Below are 11549 nucleotides of genomic sequence, written 5' to 3' on the forward strand. Positions count from 1 at the left end.
AACGTTACATTTGAGACCTCACAACACCGCTCCCGAATGGGCTCGAACCACCAACCTTTTGAATAACAGCGGAGCGCGCTAACCATTGCGCCACGGAAGCCCAAAAATTATTTGGTCGTCAGGTATTGTGGAAAAACTTTGGCTTTATACGTGACATTTGAGATCCCACAACACCGCTCCCGGGTGGGCTCGAACCACCAACCTATTGGTTAACAGCCGAACGCGCTAACCATTGAGCCACGGAAGCTCAGAAATTAAATGGTTGTCAGGTATTGTGGAAAAGCTATGACTTTTTACGCTAAATCTGAGACCTCACAACACCGCTCCCGGGTGGGCTCGAACCACCAACCTTTTGAATAACAGCGGAGCGCGCTAACCATTGCGCCATGGAAGCCCAAAAATTATATGGTCGTCAGGTATTGTGGAAAAACTTTGGCTTTATACGTGACATTTGAGATCCCACAACACCGCTCCCGGGTGGGCTCGAACCACCAACCTATTGGTTAACAGCCGAACGCGCTAACCATTGAGCCACGGAAGCTCAGAAATTAAATGGTTGTCAGGTATTGTGGAAAAGCTATGACTTTTTACGCTACACCTGAGACCTCACAACACCGCTCCCGGGTGGGCTCGAATCACCAACCTTTTGAACAACAGCTGAGCGTGCTAACCATTGCGCCACGGAAGCCCAAAAATTATATGGTCGTCAGGTATTGTGGAAAAACTATGGCTCTATACGTGACATTTGAGATCCCACAACACCTCTCCCGGGTGGGCTTGAACCACCAATCTATTGGTTAACAGCCGAACGCGCTAACCATTGAGCCACGGAAGCTCAGAAATTAAATGGTTGTCACGTATTGTGGAAAAGTTTTGACTTTTTACGCTACATCTAAGACCCCACAACACCGCTCCCGGGTGTGCTCGAACTACCAACCTATTGGTTAACAGCCGAACGCGCTAACCATTGAGCCACGGAAGCGCAAAAATTACATGTTCGTCAGGTATTGTGGAAAAACTCTGAATTTAAACGTTACATTTGAGACCTCACAACACCGCTCCCGAACGGGCTCGAACCACCAACCGTTTGAATAACAGCGGAGCGCGCTAACCATTGCGCCACGGAAGCCCAAAAATTATTTGGTCGTCAGGTATTGTGGAAAAACTTTGGCTTTATACGTGACATTTGAGATCCCACAACACCGCTCCCGGGTGGGCTCGAACCACCAACCTATTGGTTAACAGCCGAACGCGCTAACCATTGAGCCAAGGAAGCTCAGAAATTAAATGGTTGTCAGGTATTGTGGAAAAGCTATGACTTTTTACGCTAAATCTGAGACCTCACAACACCGCTCCCGGGTGGGCTCGAACCACCAACCTTTTGAATAACAGCGGAGCGCGCTAACCATTGCGCCATGGAAGCCCAAAAATTATATGGTCGTCAGGTATTGTGGAAAAACTTTGGCTTTATACGTGACATTTGAGATCCCACAACACCGCTCCCGGGTGGGCTCGAACCACCAACCTATTGGTTAACAGCCGAACGCGCTAACCATTGAGCCACGGAAGCTCAGAAATTAAATGGTTGTCAGGTATTGTGGAAAAGCTATGACTTTTTACGCTACACCTGAGACCTCACAACACCGCTCCCGGGTGGGCTCGAATCACCAACCTTTTGAACAACAGCTGAGCGTGCTAACCATTGCGCCACGGAAGCCCAAAAATTATATGGTCGTCAGGTATTGTGGAAAAACTATGGCTCTATACGTGACATTTGAGATCCCACAACACCTCTCCCGGATGGGCTTGAACCACCAACCTATTGGTTAACAGCCGAACGCGCTAACCATTGAGCCACGGAAGCTCAGAAACTAAATGGTTGTCACGTATTGTGGAAAAGTTTTGACTTTTTACGCTACATCTAAGACCCCACAACACCGCTCCCGGGTGGGCTCGAACCACCAACCTATTGGTTAACAGCCGAACGCGCTAACCATTGAGCCACGGAAGCTCAGAAATTAAATGGTTGTCAGGTATTGTGGAAAAGCTATGACTTTTTACGCTACACCTGAGACCTCACAACACCGCTCCCGGGTGGGCTCGAATCACCAACCTTTTGAACAACAGCTGAGCGTGCTAACCATTGCGCCACGGAAGCCCAAAAATTATATGGTCGTCAGGTATTGTGGAAAAACTATGGCTCTATACGTGACATTTGAGATCCCACAACACCTCTCCCGGGTGGGCTTGAACCACCAATCTATTGGTTAACAGCCGAACGCGCTAACCATTGAGCCACGGAAGCTCAGAAATTAAATGGTTGTCACGTATTGTGGAAAAGTTTTGACTTTTTACGCTACATCTAAGACCCCACAACACCGCTCCCGGGTGGGCTCGAACTACCAACCTATTGGTTAACAGCCGAACGCGCTAACCATTGAGCCACGGAAGCGCAAAAATTACATGTTCGTCAGGTATTGTGGAAAAACTCTGAATTTAAACGTTACATTTGAGACCTCACAACACCGCTCCCGAACGGGCTCGAACCACCAACCGTTTGAATAACAGCGGAGCGCGCTAACCATTGCGCCACGGAAGCCCAAAAATTATTTGGTCGTCAGGTATTGTGGAAAAACTTTGGCTTTATACGTGACATTTGAGATCCCACAACACCGCTCCCGGGTGGGCTCGAACCACCAACCTATTGGTTAACAGCCGAACGCGCTAACCATTGAGCCAAGGAAGCTCAGAAATTAAATGGTTGTCAGGTATTGTGGAAAAGCTATGACTTTTTACGCTAAATCTGAGACCTCACAACACCGCTCCCGGGTGGGCTCGAACCACCAACCTTTTGAATAACAGCGGAGCGCGCTAACCATTGCGCCATGGAAGCCCAAAAATTATATGGTCGTCAGGTATTGTGGAAAAACTTTGGCTTTATACGTGACATTTGAGATCCCACAACACCGCTCCCGGGTGGGCTCGAACCACCAACCTATTGGTTAACAGCCGAACGCGCTAACCATTGAGCCACGGAAGCTCAGAAATTAAATGGTTGTCAGGTATTGTGGAAAAGCTATGACTTTTTACGCTACACCTGAGACCTCACAACACCGCTCCCGGGTGGGCTCGAATCACCAACCTTTTGAACAACAGCTGAGCGTGCTAACCATTGCGCCACGGAAGCCCAAAAATTATATGGTCGTCAGGTATTGTGGAAAAACTATGGCTCTATACGTGACATTTGAGATCCCACAACACCTCTCCCGGATGGGCTTGAACCACCAACCTATTGGTTAACAGCCGAACGCGCTAACCATTGAGCCACGGAAGCTCAGAAACTAAATGGTTGTCACGTATTGTGGAAAAGTTTTGACTTTTTACGCTACATCTAAGACCCCACAACACCGCTCCCGGGTGGGCTCGAACCACCAACCTATTGGTTAACAGCCGAACGCGCTAACCATTGAGCCACGGAAGCGCAAAAATTACATGTTCGTCAGGTATTGTGGAAAAACTCTGAATTAAAACGTTACATTTGAGACCTCACAACACCGCTCCCGAACGGGCTCGAACCACCAACCTTTTGAATAACAGCGGAGCGCGCTAACCATTGCGCCACGGAAGCCCAAAAATTATTTGGTCGTCAGGTATTGTGGAAAAACTTTGGCTTTATACGTGACATTTGAGATCCCACAACACCGCTCCCGGGTGGGCTCGAACCACCAACCTATTGGTTAACAGCCGAACGCGCTAACCATTGAGCCACGGAAGCTCAGAAATTAAATGGTTGTCAGGTATTGTGGAAAAGCTATGACTCTTTACGCTACACCTGAGACCTCACAACACCGCTCCCGGGTGGGCTCGAACCACCAACCTTTAGAATAACAGCGGAGCGCGCTAACCATTGCGCCATGGAAGCAAAAAATTATATGGTCGTCAGGTATTGTGGAAAAACTTTGGCTTTATACGTGACATTTGAGATCCCACAACACCACTCCCGGGTGGGCTCGAACCACCAACCTATTGGTTAACAGCCGAACGCGCTAACCATTGAGCCACGGAAGCTCAGAAATTAAATGGTTGTCAGGTATTGTGGAAAAGCTATGACTTTTTACGCTACACCTGAGACCTCACAACACCGCTCCCGGGTGGGCTCGAATCACCAACCTTTTGAATAACAGCTGAGCGCGCTAACCATTGCGCCACGGAAGCCCAAATATTATATGGTCGTCAGGTATTGTGGAAAAACTCTGAATTTAAACGTTACATTTGAGACCTCACAACACCGCTCCCGAATGGGCTCGAACCACCAACCTTTTGAATAACAGCGGAGCGCGCTAACCATTGCGCCACGGAAGCCCAAAAATTATTTGGTCGTCAGGTATTGTGGAAAAACTTTGGCTTTATACGTGACATTTGAGATCCCACAACACCGCTCCCGGGTGGGCTCGAACCACCAACCTATTGGTTAACAGCCGAACGCGCTAACCATTGAGCCACGGAAGCTCAGAAATTAAATGGTTGTCAGGTATTGTGGAAAAGCTATGACTTTTTACGCTAAATCTGAGACCTCACAACACCGCTCCCGGGTGGGCTCGAACCACCAACCTTTTGAATAACAGCGGAGCGCGCTAACCATTGCGCCATGGAAGCCCAAAAATTATATGGTCGTCAGGTATTGTGGAAAAACTTTGGCTTTATACGTGACATTTGAGATCCCACAACACCGCTCCCGGGTGGGCTCGAACCACCAACCTATTGGTTAACAGCCGAACGCGCTAACCATTGAGCCACGGAAGCTCAGAAATTAAATGGTTGTCAGGTATTGTGGAAAAGCTATGACTTTTTACGCTACACCTGAGACCTCACAACACCGCTCCCGGGTGGGCTCGAATCACCAACCTTTTGAACAACAGCTGAGCGTGCTAACCATTGCGCCACGGAAGCCCAAAAATTATATGGTCGTCAGGTATTGTGGAAAAACTATGGCTCTATACGTGACATTTGAGATCCCACAACACCTCTCCCGGGTGGGCTTGAACCACCAATCTATTGGTTAACAGCCGAACGCGCTAACCATTGAGCCACGGAAGCTCAGAAACTAAATGGTTGTCACGTATTGTGGAAAAGTTTTGACTTTTTACGCTACATCTAAGACCCCACAACACCGCTCCCGGGTGGGCTCGAACCACCAACCTATTGGTTAACAGCCGAACGCGCTAACCATTGAGCCACGGAAGCGCAAAAATTACATGTTCGTCAGGTATTGTGGAAAAGCTCTGAATTTAAACGTTACATTTGAGACCTCACAACACCGCTCCCGAACGGGCTCGAACCACCAACCTTTTGAATAACAGCGGAGCGCGCTAACCATTGCGCCACGGAAGCCCAAAAATTATTTGGTCGTCAGGTATTGTGGAAAAACTTTGGCTTTATACGTGACATTTGAGATCCCACAACACCGCTCCCGGGTGGGCTCGAACCACCAACCTATTGGTTAACAGCCGAACGCGCTAACCATTGAGCCACGGAAGCTCAGAAATTAAATGGTTGTCAGGTATTGTGGAAAAGCTATGACTTTTTACGCTAAATCTGAGACCTCACAACACCGCTCCCGGGTGGGCTCGAACCACCAACCTTTTGAATAACAGCGGAGCGCGCTAACCATTGCGCCATGGAAGCAAAAAATTATATGGTCGTCAGGTATTGTGGAAAAACTTTGGCTTTATACGTGACATTTGAGATCCCACAACACCACTCCCGGGTGGGCTCGAACCACCAACCTATTGGTTAACAGCCGAACGCGCTAACCATTGAGCCACGGAAGCTCAGAAATTAAATGGTTGTCAGGTATTGTGGAAAAGCTATGACTTTTTACGCTACACCTGAGACCTCACAACACCGCTCCCGGGTGGGCTCGAATCACCAACCTTTTGAATAACAGCTGAGCGCGCTAACCATTGCGCCACAGAAGCCCAAATATTATATGGTCGTCAGGTATTGTGGAAAAACTCTGAATTTAAACGTTACATTTGAGACCTCACAACACCGCTCCCGAATGGGCTCGAACCACCAACCTTTTGAATAACAGCGGAGCGCGCTAACCATTGCGCCACGGAAGCCCAAAAATTATTTGGTCGTCAGGTATTGTGGAAAAACTTTGGCTTTATTCGTGACATTTGAGATCCCACAACACCGCTCCCGGGTGGGCTCGAACCACCAACCTATTGGTTAACAGCCGAACGCGCTAACCATTGAGCCACGGAAGCTCAGAAATTAAATGGTTGTCAGGTATTGTGGAAAAGCTATGACTTTTTACGCTAAATCTGAGACCTCACAACACCGCTCCCGGGTGGGCTCGAACCACCAACCTTTTGAATAACAGCGGAGCGCGCTAACCATTGCGCCATGGAAGCCCAAAAATTATATGGTCGTCAGGTATTGTGGAAAAACTTTGGCTTTATACGTGACATTTGAGATCCCACAACACCGCTCCCGGGTGGGCTCGAACCACCAACCTATTGGTTAACAGCCGAACGCGCTAACCATTGAGCCACGGAAGCTCAGAAATTAAATGGTTGTCAGGTATTGTGGAAAAGCTATGACTTTTTACGCTACACCTGAGACCTCACAACACCGCTCCCGGGTGGGCTCGAATCACCAACCTTTTGAACAACAGCTGAGCGTGCTAACCATTGCGCCACGGAAGCCCAAAAATTATATGGTCGTCAGGTATTGTGGAAAAACTATGGCTCTATACGTGACATTTGAGATCCCACAACACCTCTCCCGGGTGGGCTTGAACCACCAATCTATTGGTTAACAGCCGAACGCGCTAACCATTGAGCCACGGAAGCTCAGAAATTAAATGGTTGTCACGTATTGTGGAAAAGTTTTGACTTTTTACGCTACATCTAAGACCCCACAACACCGCTCCCGGGTGGGCTCGAACTACCAACCTATTGGTTAACAGCCGAACGCGCTAACCATTGAGCCACGGAAGCGCAAAAATTACATGTTCGTCAGGTATTGTGGAAAAACTCTGAATTTAAACGTTACATTTGAGACCTCACAACACCGCTCCCGAACGGGCTCGAATCACCAACCTTTTGAATAACAGCTGAGCGCGCTAACCATTGCGCCACGGAAGCCCAAATATTATATGGTCGTCAGGTATTGTGGAAAAACTCTGAATTTAAACGTTACATTTGAGACCTCACAACACCGCTCCCGAATGGGCTCGAACCACCAACCTTTTGAATAACAGCGGAGCGCGCTAACCATTGCGCCACGGAAGCCCAAAAATTATTTGGTCGTCAGGTATTGTGGAAAAACTTTGGCTTTATACGTGACATTTGAGATCCCACAACACCGCTCCCGGGTGGGCTCGAACCACCAACCTATTGGTTAACAGCCGAACGCGCTAACCATTGAGCCACGGAAGCTCAGAAATTAAATGGTTGTCAGGTATTGTGGAAAAGCTATGACTTTTTACGCTAAATCTGAGACCTCACAACACCGCTCCCGGGTGGGCTCGAACCACCAACCTTTTGAATAACAGCGGAGCGCGCTAACCATTGCGCCATGGAAGCCCAAAAATTATATGGTCGTCAGGTATTGTGGAAAAACTTTGGCTTTATACGTGACATTTGAGATCCCACAACACCGCTCCCGGGTGGGCTCGAACCACCAACCTATTGGTTAATAGCCGAACGCGCTAACCATTGAGCCACGGAAGCTCAGAAATTAAATGGTTGTCAGGTATTGTGGAAAAGCTATGACTTTTTACGCTACACCTGAGACCTCACAACACCGCTCCCGGGTGGGCTCGAATCACCAACCTTTTGAACAACAGCTGAGCGTGCTAACCATTGCGCCACGGAAGCCCAAAAATTATATGGTCGTCAGGTATTGTGGAAAAACTATGGCTCTATACGTGACATTTGAGATCCCACAACACCTCTCCCGGGTGGGCTTGAACCACCAATCTATTGGTTAACAGCCGAACGCGCTAACCATTGAGCCACGGAAGCTCAGAAATTAAATGGTTGTCACGTATTGTGGAAAAGTTTTGACTTTTTACGCTACATCTAAGACCCCACAACACCGCTCCCGGGTGGGCTCGAACTACCAACTTATTGGTTAACAGCCGAACGCGCTAACCATTGAGCCACGGAAGCGCAAAAATTACATGTTCGTCAGGTATTGTGGAAAAACTCTGAATTTAAACGTTACATTTGAGACCTCACAACACCGCTCCCGAACGGGCTCGAACCACCAACCGTTTGAATAACAGCGGAGCGCGCTAACCATTGCGCCACGGAAGCCCAAAAATTATTTGGTCGTCAGGTATTGTGGAAAAACTTTGGCTTTATACGTGACATTTGAGATCCCACAACACCGCTCCCGGGTGGGCTCGAACCACCAACCTATTGGTTAACAGCCGAACGCGCTAACCATTGAGCCAAGGAAGCTCAGAAATTAAATGGTTGTCAGGTATTGTGGAAAAGCTATGACTTTTTACGCTAAATCTGAGACCTCACAACACCGCTCCCGGGTGGGCTCGAACCACCAACCTTTTGAATAACAGCGGAGCGCGCTAACCATTGCGCCATGGAAGCCCAAAAATTATATGGTCGTCAGGTATTGTGGAAAAACTTTGGCTTTATACGTGACATTTGAGATCCCACAACACCGCTCCCGGGTGGGCTCGAACCACCAACCTATTGGTTAACAGCCGAACGCGCTAACCATTGAGCCACGGAAGCTCAGAAATTAAATGGTTGTCAGGTATTGTGGAAAAGCTATGACTTTTTACGCTACACCTGAGACCTCACAACACCGCTCCCGGGTGGGCTCGAATCACCAACCTTTTGAACAACAGCTGAGCGTGCTAACCATTGCGCCACGGAAGCCCAAAAATTATATGGTCGTCAGGTATTGTGGAAAAACTATGGCTCTATACGTGACATTTGAGATCCCACAACACCTCTCCCGGATGGGCTTGAACCACCAACCTATTGGTTAACAGCCGAACGCGCTAACCATTGAGCCACGGAAGCTCAGAAACTAAATGGTTGTCACGTATTGTGGAAAAGTTTTGACTTTTTACGCTACATCTAAGACCCCACAACACCGCTCCCGGGTGGGCTCGAACCACCAACCTATTGGTTAACAGCCGAACGCGCTAACCATTGAGCCACGGAAGCGCAAAAATTACATGTTCGTCAGGTATTGTGGAAAAACTCTGAATTAAAACGTTACATTGGAGACCTCACAACACCGCTCCCGAACGGGCTCGAACCACCAACCTTTTGAATAACAGCGGAGCGCGCTAACCATTGCGCCACGGAAGCCCAAAAATTATTTGGTCGTCAGGTATTGTGGAAAAACTTTGGCTTTATACGTGACATTTGAGATCCCACAACACCGCTCCCGGGTGGGCTCGAACCACCAACCTATTGGTTAACAGCCGAACGCGCTAACCATTGAGCCACGGAAGCTCAGAAATTAAATGGTTGTCAGGTATTGTGGAAAAGCTATGACTCTTTACGCTACACCTGAGACCTCACAACACCGCTCCCGGGTGGGCTCGAACCACCAACCTTTTGAATAACAGCGGAGCGCGCTAACCATTGCGCCATGGAAGCAAAAAATTATATGGTCGTCAGGTATTGTGGAAAAACTTTGGCTTTATACGTGACATTTGAGATCCCACAACACCACTCCCGGGTGGGCTCGAACCACCAACCTATTGGTTAACAGCCGAACGCGCTAACCATTGAGCCACGGAAGCTCAGAAATTAAATGGTTGTCAGGTATTGTGGAAAAGCTATGACTTTTTACGCTACACCTGAGACCTCACAACACCGCTCCCGGGTGGGCTCGAATCACCAACCTTTTGAATAACAGCTGAGCGCGCTAACCATTGCGCCACGGAAGCCCAAATATTATATGGTCGTCAGGTATTGTGGAAAAACTCTGAATTTAAACGTTACATTTGAGACCTCACAACACCGCTCCCGAATGGGCTCGAACCACCAACCTTTTGAATAACAGCGGAGCGCGCTAACCATTGCGCCACGGAAGCCCAAAAATTATTTGGTCGTCAGGTATTGTGGAAAAACTTTGGCTTTATACGTGACATTTGAGATCCCACAACACCGCTCCCGGGTGGGCTCGAACCACCAACCTATTGGTTAACAGCCGAACGCGCTAACCATTGAGCCACGGAAGCTCAGAAATTAAATGGTTGTCAGGTATTGTGGAAAAGCTATGACTTTTTACGCTAAATCTGAGACCTCACAACACCGCTCCCGGGTGGGCTCGAACCACCAACCTTTTGAATAACAGCGGAGCGCGCTAACCATTGCGCCATGGAAGCCCAAAAATTATATGGTCGTCAGGTATTGTGGAAAAACTTTGGCTTTATACGTGACATTTGAGATCCCACAACACCGCTCCCGGGTGGGCTCGAACCACCAACCTATTGGTTAACAGCCGAACGCGCTAACCATTGAGCCACGGAAGCTCAGAAATTAAATGGTTGTCAGGTATTGTGGAAAAGCTATGACTTTTTACGCTACACCTGAGACCTCACAACACCGCTCCCGGGTGGGCTCGAATCACCAACCTTTTGAACAACAGCTGAGCGTGCTAACCATTGCGCCACGGAAGCCCAAAAATTATATGGTCGTCAGGTATTGTGGAAAAACTATGGCTCTATACGTGACATTTGAGATCCCACAACACCTCTCCCGGGTGGGCTTGAACCACCAATCTATTGGTTAACAGCCGAACGCGCTAACCATTGAGCCACGGAAGCTCAGAAACTAAATGGTTGTCACGTATTGTGGAAAAGTTTTGACTTTTTACGCTACATCTAAGACCCCACAACACCGCTCCCGGGTGGGCTCGAACCACCAACCTATTGGTTAACAGCCGAACGCGCTAACCATTGAGCCACGGAAGCGCAAAAATTACATGTTCGTCAGGTATTGTGGAAAAACTCTGAATTTAAACGTTACATTTGAGACCTCACAACACCGCTCCCGAATGGGCTCGAACCACCAACCTTTTGAATAACAGCGGAGCGCGCTAACCATTGCGCCACGGAAGCCCAAAAATTATTTGGTCGTCAGGTATTGTGGAAAAACTTTGGCTTTATTCGTGACATTTGAGATCCCACAACACCGCTCCCGGGTGGGCTCGAACCACCAACCTATTGGTTAACAGCCGAACGCGCTAACCATTGAGCCACGGAAGCTCAGAAATTAAATGGTTGTCAGGTATTGTGGAAAAGCTATGACTTTTTACGCTAAATCTGAGACCTCACAACACCGCTCCCGGGTGGGCTCGAACCACCAACCTTTTGAATAACAGCGGAGCGCGCTAACCATTGCGCCATGGAAGCCCAAAAATTATATGGTCGTCAGGTATTGTGGAAAAACTTTGGCTTTATACGTGACATTTGAGATCCCACAACACCGCTCCCGGGTGGGCTCGAACCACCAACCTATTGGTTAACAGCCGAACGCGCTAACCAT

General features: G+C 48.4%; 1 non-coding gene across 1 annotated transcript; it reads right to left on the minus strand.

The window, feature by feature from the left end:
- Positions 1–7669: 7669 nt before the first annotated feature.
- TRNAN-AUU (transfer RNA asparagine (anticodon AUU)) lies at positions 7670–7742 on the minus strand. The gene has a single exon. It is a non-coding gene; the product is annotated as a tRNA-Asn (tRNA).
- Between the last annotated feature and the right edge of the window lie 3807 nt (positions 7743–11549).

The sequence above is a fragment of the Phalangium opilio genome, unplaced genomic scaffold (genome assembly GCF_054372755.1).
Source record: "Phalangium opilio isolate 3A_F unplaced genomic scaffold, DU_Popi_V2 ptg000360l_1, whole genome shotgun sequence".
NCBI classification, from domain to species: Eukaryota; Metazoa; Arthropoda; class Arachnida; order Opiliones; family Phalangiidae; genus Phalangium; species Phalangium opilio.